A 7,105-nucleotide genomic window follows, 5' to 3' on the forward strand; every position below is an offset into this window, starting at 1 on the left:
AATGAATACTTGTGTAGTCCGTGCATGAATGGATATATGGACCAATGGATATATATATATATATTGTTAATAAAATTAAAAGTTGAAATTCGTAAACTAGCTCATTTAGAATATAATCCAATTTGTATTTTCATAGTCTTAAACATCTCTTAAATGTATAAGAAGTGACAATCTAAAGGAATTTTAATTAAATGACTTTTATATACATATCAAACTTTATATGTTAAAATTTTCCAATAAAATAGCATGATAGAGAGAAATCACTAAGATATAATAGAGAGAGAACTATTTGTGTATAAGTGAAGCTTTTATCAGTTTGACTAAAGAACAAATAATAGACATTTTCACTAAATTATTAGCTCCAACACTATTTTAGAGTTTATTACAATAGGTTAGGATTAGCTTATTTTAATTCATTTTATTTGGTTTTGTTGTGATTAATGTCGTGAAGTATTATAAGAGCAAGAGTTGCATGAAACTGAATGAACAGAATTATGAGTAATATTCTGCATACAATGACACCCTACAGTGACTTTGTATACACATAAAACTCAAGAATGGTTTTTGAACCTAATTAACTTTTTTTAGTTTAACTTCCTTAACAAGTTTCGTCCATCCTTGTTTAGTTATGTTTTTTGGCTCTGTTTTGTTTTCTTTTATGTATTGTTTTCTTTTTCTTCCCTTAACCATGTAAATGAATTTAAAGAAAGTAAGTATCCAAAACAAGGAATTGATAATATGGAATCCATGATGCTATTTCCACAAATCAATCAACAATGCATAACACTTCAGAATGAATCCAAATTGAAGAAAGTTGATTCTATCCCAAATTGAAAAAGTAAAGGCGAAAGAAACAAAGAATACACGTACCAGATAAGAAAGACCCAGCAGAATGGAGGTGCAGTGCATTGCAGCGGCAAGTCTTCACAATGGTACCGGTGCGTCTTGCTGGACTGGATTTTGCTTTACCCTTTTTTGTCATGTGTTCTTGACAAGAACAAAAACAAAATGAAAGAGTAAACTAAAACCAAATCAAGAAGAAAAAAGGGGATGGAATTAAAATCAATTAATGGAGAAAGAAAAATGAACCAAATTGAAAGAGGGATTTTTTGATAACATTAATCTGAACAAATAAGCCTGGGAAAACCTAAGAACGGGACTAGTGTTAGAGGAAGGACGAGCAAATCGGTGATGGACACAGCAAGGGGAAGGACATAAAACCTGGAATTGACAGAGAGGAGCTACACAGCAGTGAGGATTCGTAGAGGTGTGGTTTGCACCTTTCCTCACTCGTGTTCACGTGAAAGAGAAGATGAGAACTCACTCTCGCTGGAACTCAAGCGCGACTTTAGTGAATTCATTAAACTAATTTGTAGCTGGTTCATATCTAAACCGCCGCTATCTTAGGCAGTTTTTGTAGCCGATGCCAAATTGCAGCCCAAAACCACCGCAATTCCATCAATTTTGTGGCGGTTTTGAAAACGGTCTAATTTTCCGTTACTATCTTGATAGACTTCTTTTAGATGTCTATTTTTAGATGACTTTGTAATGCTACCTCCTCCAATGATGTGGACATGTCGTTCTCGGGTTCTTGTGGGATCTATTGATTTTTCATTATCTTCATGCTTTCGCTATCTTTTATTGTCCGATGTCTTACTAATAATGTATTTATCTAGCTGATCTTATCTAACTAATTTTTTAATCACATTTTTCATATCACAGCACTCATTAATGGAGTGGCTATAGATCTGATGGTACCTATAGTATTCCATCCGACTTTCTCCTTTCTTGTTCCTAATTAGCCGAGGTAGGGAAATTTTCTAAGTGTTGTTTCCTGATAAACATCTACTAAGAATACATTTAATGAAGTGTAAGAATTATATCTTCTTGGTCTGTCAGGATTTTCTCCCTCTTTTTTCTTCTAGTCTTTGTCTTTGTCTTTAGATTGATAGTTATTCTCCCGACCTTCGTAAGGCCTCCTAATTTGAGCAATCTCCTTCTATGTTTATGTATTTCATCCCTTTCTTGCACCTTGTATAAGGAAGTCAGATGTCTCTTCGAAATTGACTGTGAGAAAGGTCCATCCCTAAGGCCATTAATGAGCCTCATGATGGTTGCTTGTGTTAGTAGACTCTAAATCTTCAAGCATGTCTTGTTAAATCTTTCCATGCAAGCCCTTAGATATTGTCCTGCTTCTTGTTTTATCCCAAGAAAACTCAGAATGTGCTTTGTTTTGTCTTTCTGAATGAAAAAATGAGTTAAAAAAAATTCTTTGCCAAATCATCAAAGTATGTTACTAACTTGAAGGAAAGGCTATTAAACCACTTCATTGCAGCTTTGGTTAACGTAGTCGGGAACGCCTTGCATTGAGTCGCATCAGATGTATCAACTAAGTACATACAACTCTTAAAGTTACTGAGGTGGTGTCATTGATTTGTTTAACCATCATAAAGATCCATGTCCGAACTTTTAAAGTTTCTAAGAACTTTTGCGCACATGATTCCCTCGGAATATGGATCACTGCTCCCTGAGAAGATTGGGTCTCTTTCTTCTCGACTTCCTTTTTCCTTGCAAGTCAACTTCCAGCTTTTTTAACTTGTCATGCATTTCTCTCCTGCTGTGTAACTTTCTTCAGAGTTGTCTTTTCGACTCTTTTCATCGCTCCAACTTGGCCTCCAAAAATTTTAAATGTCCTTGGCGGCCACAAAAGACTCCGAATATTTTAACAGTATTTCTATTTTTTGACCTTTCAGGAATGTGAACTTTTGAAGTCACTTTATGGCCTTCGTAGTCTTCTTTATCCTTAAAAGAGTTGTTAGGGATAGAAAGAGCACAATCATTATTGTTATGATCGCTATTTTGTGATCATGAATCAAATGCATTGCATTCATTTTGGTGTGAGTCGTCTGCTATTGTTAAAGGTTGAACTCTAGGTCCCTAATAATCACGCTAATGTTACAAGGTGTACCTGAAATGGATGAGGTTGGAGGTGGTGGTGAAGGTATCCAAGAGAGCTTCACATTAGCTTCGAAAACGATGGTGGGGGTACTTGCAAAGGACTCTGATACTTAAGTCAGCAAAAATTTCAGGCAGGTTTAAGTAAATTGGGATTGAAGAATACCTGATTTTACTAGAGTATTTATGGTAGAAGGTAATGATTAAGTCATCACTTAATAAATATTTAACTGAAGAAAATGAGTGCTTAATCTATTAATATATAATAAGAGAATAGTAGCAGGTTATTTACTCGACAAGTGGCACGATCAGTGCTCGACAAGTGTTGAATCTCATACAACGACAAGTGTATAGACTCAATGTTTGACAAGTGGTAATGCAACAAAAATTGATGAAATACTAAAAAATAAAACTTCTGTAACAGAGAAGAATATTAGGCGGGAGTTTAATGAAGTTCAAATTCAAACAATTTTGTTCTAGCTTTTGTTTGAGGCTTCCAGCTGTTTATCACTTCCAAAATCATTCTTTCTCTCTCATCCTCATATATATGTTTGTTTGTTCACATTTTTCACTAAAAAAATCAAAAATTAAACAAATGAGAAGCATTAGAGATGGAACGAAGCAGAGAAGAAAACACGATAGAGGGAGAAGGAGAAGAGGGTGCCGACAAACCCGCATCCACTGCAGAACTGCATCACAACTGCTCCTTCGCAGCCGGGCAGCAGGTGCTGTGAATGTGATCATTATGACGCTGTTGTACGTAGGGGATTTGGACCCTGAGATCAACGAGAGTGGTTTCGATTTAATCAGGAATGAGGTACTTAAAATTCATGTTTGCTTCCTATCTTTTCCTTTTTGGTTTCCTGGAATTGTTGTTTGTGTTGTAAAAAGTTTACAACTTTTCTAATTGTAATTTAGATTATATGTTTGTAATGAATTTTTGTGTGATTTTTGGTCTCTCTAGCAAAAACAAACAACAAGGGGAAGAATGACCTTTTGTGGTACTGGTATGAACGTCTTCTGTGGGATTGAAGCCTGAGATCAGGATCTCTCTTATTTTCCTCTGAGTTCTTAAAATCGTAAGTTGTGTAGTTGTGTTATCTTAAAATTCTAAGCTGTGTAGTTGTGTTATCTTTAATCTTTGCTGGATCCTTAATTACACTTTTTGGTAGAAATCTCTTTTATTATCAAGTGAAACACAGTGTGCATTTTTTGTTTTGATAAATTTACTCAGAGTAATTACTTTCCTTTTTATTTTGTGCTAATATTTATTTGAAGTTGTATGAGGAAGCTTTTAATCATGAACTGATAATGAACCTAAAGTAAAAGTGTTATTAAAACACTATAATCAGTTGTTATGATTCGGAGATGGTTAATAAGGAGAAGTATGTTCTTTTATTTGATCACTATATATTATGATATATATTGAGTATTCTTTTCGGTTTCTTACCTTTGGTAAATGGATCTAATTTTCCTTTTCTCCTTATGAAATGTTCACTGGCATAAAGAAAGAAAGAAAAAATAGGACAAGAAAAACCATAAAAAAAATTGCTAAGGCTGTACAGCTCCAAGATTTTCATCAGATTCATCTTGCATATGCTAGCATGTTGGAATCTGAATTATTTGTTAAAAATGATGTTTTTTTTTGTTTAATCTACTTCTATTTTTCTTTTTTTTTTCCTCATAGTTGATCAGATAATTAATTTTGGCAGGAAGTATAAGCGGAGGAGGGAGTGTTTTAGCACCAAAAGCATCTCCTGAGGCTTAACAAGGATTGTTATGATGTTCTTATAGAAGAATAAGAATGTTGCTGCTTTGACACCTAAAGCTAAGGTTAGAAAGTTGTCAGTTTTGAAAAGGACTGAAAAATCCTTGAGGAAAGAGAATTTATAATGTTAGGTATTTTCTTACTTCTTTTATTATTGTATTTAAGCTTTTAGTAAATTTCAAAACTAACCTATTCTTATATGTGAACTTTTAAAAATAAGTACTCAAAGTCCTAAAGAGATAGGTTCTTTCATATTTACTGATGCATTATGCTTTTGTTTGTGTGAAGAAGAATCTTAGTTCATAATAACACTGTTGCTTAAAAAAAATCATCCTTAACATTGTTGCTTTATGATTAAAATAAAGATAACTCTATAATTAACACTAAATAGTTAAAATAAATCATCCTTAATACTGTTGCTTTAAGTTAAAATAAAGATAACTCTATACAATTAACACTAAATATTTATTTGATCTAATAGTTAAAATAAAGATAACTCTGTACAATTAACACTTAGGATCACAGATAAAATGCTTTATGGTTCTCTAAATAAAATACTCAAAATTATCCAACGGCACTATTTTTCATTCCTCATTTTATTGAATTGTCTTAGATAAATATTTTTTTTTTGCTTATCTTGCTTCATCATGGAAGTGTTTATTTATTGTACTTTTGGTTTTCTGAAAAACTTTTATGCTCTTTGGAAGTGTTTTGAGTTTTATTGCTTGATTATGCTAAGTAGTATTACTACTATTCTGAAGTTGAATCATTGTAAATTAAACTGAATTTAGCCCTGAAGACATGAACTATCAAATGGTAACTTGGAAGTTTAGGTATTTAGATATACTAATATGTACATTGTGCTTATGGTCGTTTGATAATATGCATTTGCAGGTAGTCGCACCAAAGACAAAGGTTATGGCCAGGAATCATTGACCAAGAATCATTCACTTTCATCTTCATTTAATAGAAAGTCAGGTTCATTTTTTCCAGGGCAGAAACATTGGTAGCCTTGAGTGGCAAGGGAGTAATAAGGACCGCTAGATATCTGACGTCTTCAACGGATATCACAGATGAGCACATTGGAATTTGCTCTTTTTTTGTGGTACTCTTAACTAATTTGTTACAGACCTACAGCTTTGGTTCTGAGGCTTTTCCCTCCAAACAATACTTTGATCTATTTGTAGATTCTTTCGAAAATTTAAAGATTGTGGTTTAGCCTTTTTTTTCCTGTTTTCTTATATCACCATTGAAAGTTTTTATTTTTTATAGCATTATTTTAATCTAGATTTGGAATATCTTAATAAGATTTCATATTTTCCATTATTGCATGTTTGAGTGATGAGAATTGAGGTGGGTCTTTTTGTGCAGTGAAACAAAATCTCCATTATCTTAGAGAGCAGAAAAATCCTTCATCATTAGCTTTGTATCCAGCAACTAAGAACTGCATATCAACATATGAGAATATCACTCATGGCATTCATTATGCTCCAACTTGGTAAAGTTCCCTTCTTTTTGCTTATGTTATAAGTGCTCTTTGGCATTCTCAGTAATCTTATTTTTGGTGCATGTATGTACCATCATATACTATTATATCTAGTGATAGTTGTTTTTATATAGGGTGTATAAATTTTCAAATTGAACCCACTAAAACTTGATTTCATCAAAACACTTTATCAGATATATTCTCTAGCTAATTGAAATGGCACAACATAACAATAGTTTTGTTTTAATATGGATTAGGAATTTGAATTTTAACAACTATATATAAGCTTACCAATACCATGATAAATGAATATTCAGGTTTATTCTGATGCACCGGTTGGAAATGAACCATTGGCTTTGGACATGGGAAGCATGGGGAAGGGTCAGGTACGGATTAATGGAGAGAGCATATGAAGATACTGATTGTAGAATTGAAAGAGGGGTTGTTCTTCATAAGTTCAAAGTTGCTCATGTATTTTTTATCACAAATTAGAATTTCTTTAAATCACAAATTAGGATTAATAAAAGTATGTGCTATGTTTTTTTTTTTTTTGTATTATTTGAACTTTTCAGCATATTGCAAATCTTGCTGCAACAAAACTTTGGTTATTACCTATAGCTGCGTTTAACTGATTATATTTTGTTATAGGTTGTTGATGAGCGTGACTAGTAGAAAAACACATGTAGCAAGATGTGTCAATAAGCATTTTCATTAAGCTAAGCAGGGTAACACTTTAAAAAAACTTTTTGGGATATAAATTACCTTAGAACCTAAAAAATAATTTAGTATAACGATGTTCATTTTGCATGTTATGTACTATTCAAAAGTAATTTATGTGAACCAATGAGATCTACTTGGTCCCTCCCCTCCCCCCCCCTTTTTTTTTCTATTTTCAG

The 7,105-nt window shown here is 32.9% G+C and overlaps 2 long non-coding RNA genes across 11 annotated transcripts in view; one reads left to right on the forward strand and one right to left on the reverse strand.

The window, feature by feature from the left end:
• LOC107618083 overlaps window positions 1-1,329 on the reverse strand; it is a 2,343-nt gene extending 1,014 nt beyond the window's left edge. The window contains exons 1-2 of one of the 2 annotated variants that reach the window (XR_002354783.1): window positions 1,222-1,329; window positions 871-987 (exon numbers count right to left, since the gene is read on the reverse strand). This is a non-coding gene — a long non-coding RNA (uncharacterized LOC107618083). Of the gene's footprint in view, window positions 1-870 lie in introns of both variants that reach the window. The other variant, XR_001615135.2, reaches the window with a different exon arrangement.
• The window catches only part of LOC107618084, a 6,257-nt gene continuing 2,636 nt past the window's right edge, over window positions 3,485-7,105 (forward strand). For 2 of the 9 annotated variants that reach the window (XR_002354781.1, XR_002354779.1), the window contains exons 1-7: window positions 3,499-3,772; window positions 3,920-4,034; window positions 4,668-4,788; window positions 5,618-5,828; window positions 6,095-6,221; window positions 6,527-6,595; window positions 6,858-6,934. This is a non-coding gene — a long non-coding RNA (uncharacterized LOC107618084). Of the gene's footprint in view, window positions 3,773-3,919; window positions 4,035-4,667; window positions 4,855-5,617; window positions 5,829-6,094; window positions 6,222-6,526; window positions 6,935-7,105 lie in introns of all 9 variants that reach the window. The other 7 variants (XR_002354780.1, XR_002354778.1, XR_002354776.1 and 4 more) reach the window with 6 other exon arrangements.

Source organism: Arachis ipaensis, chromosome B09, assembly GCF_000816755.2.
Source record: "Arachis ipaensis cultivar K30076 chromosome B09, Araip1.1, whole genome shotgun sequence".
NCBI lineage: Eukaryota > Viridiplantae > Streptophyta > Magnoliopsida > Fabales > Fabaceae > Arachis > Arachis ipaensis.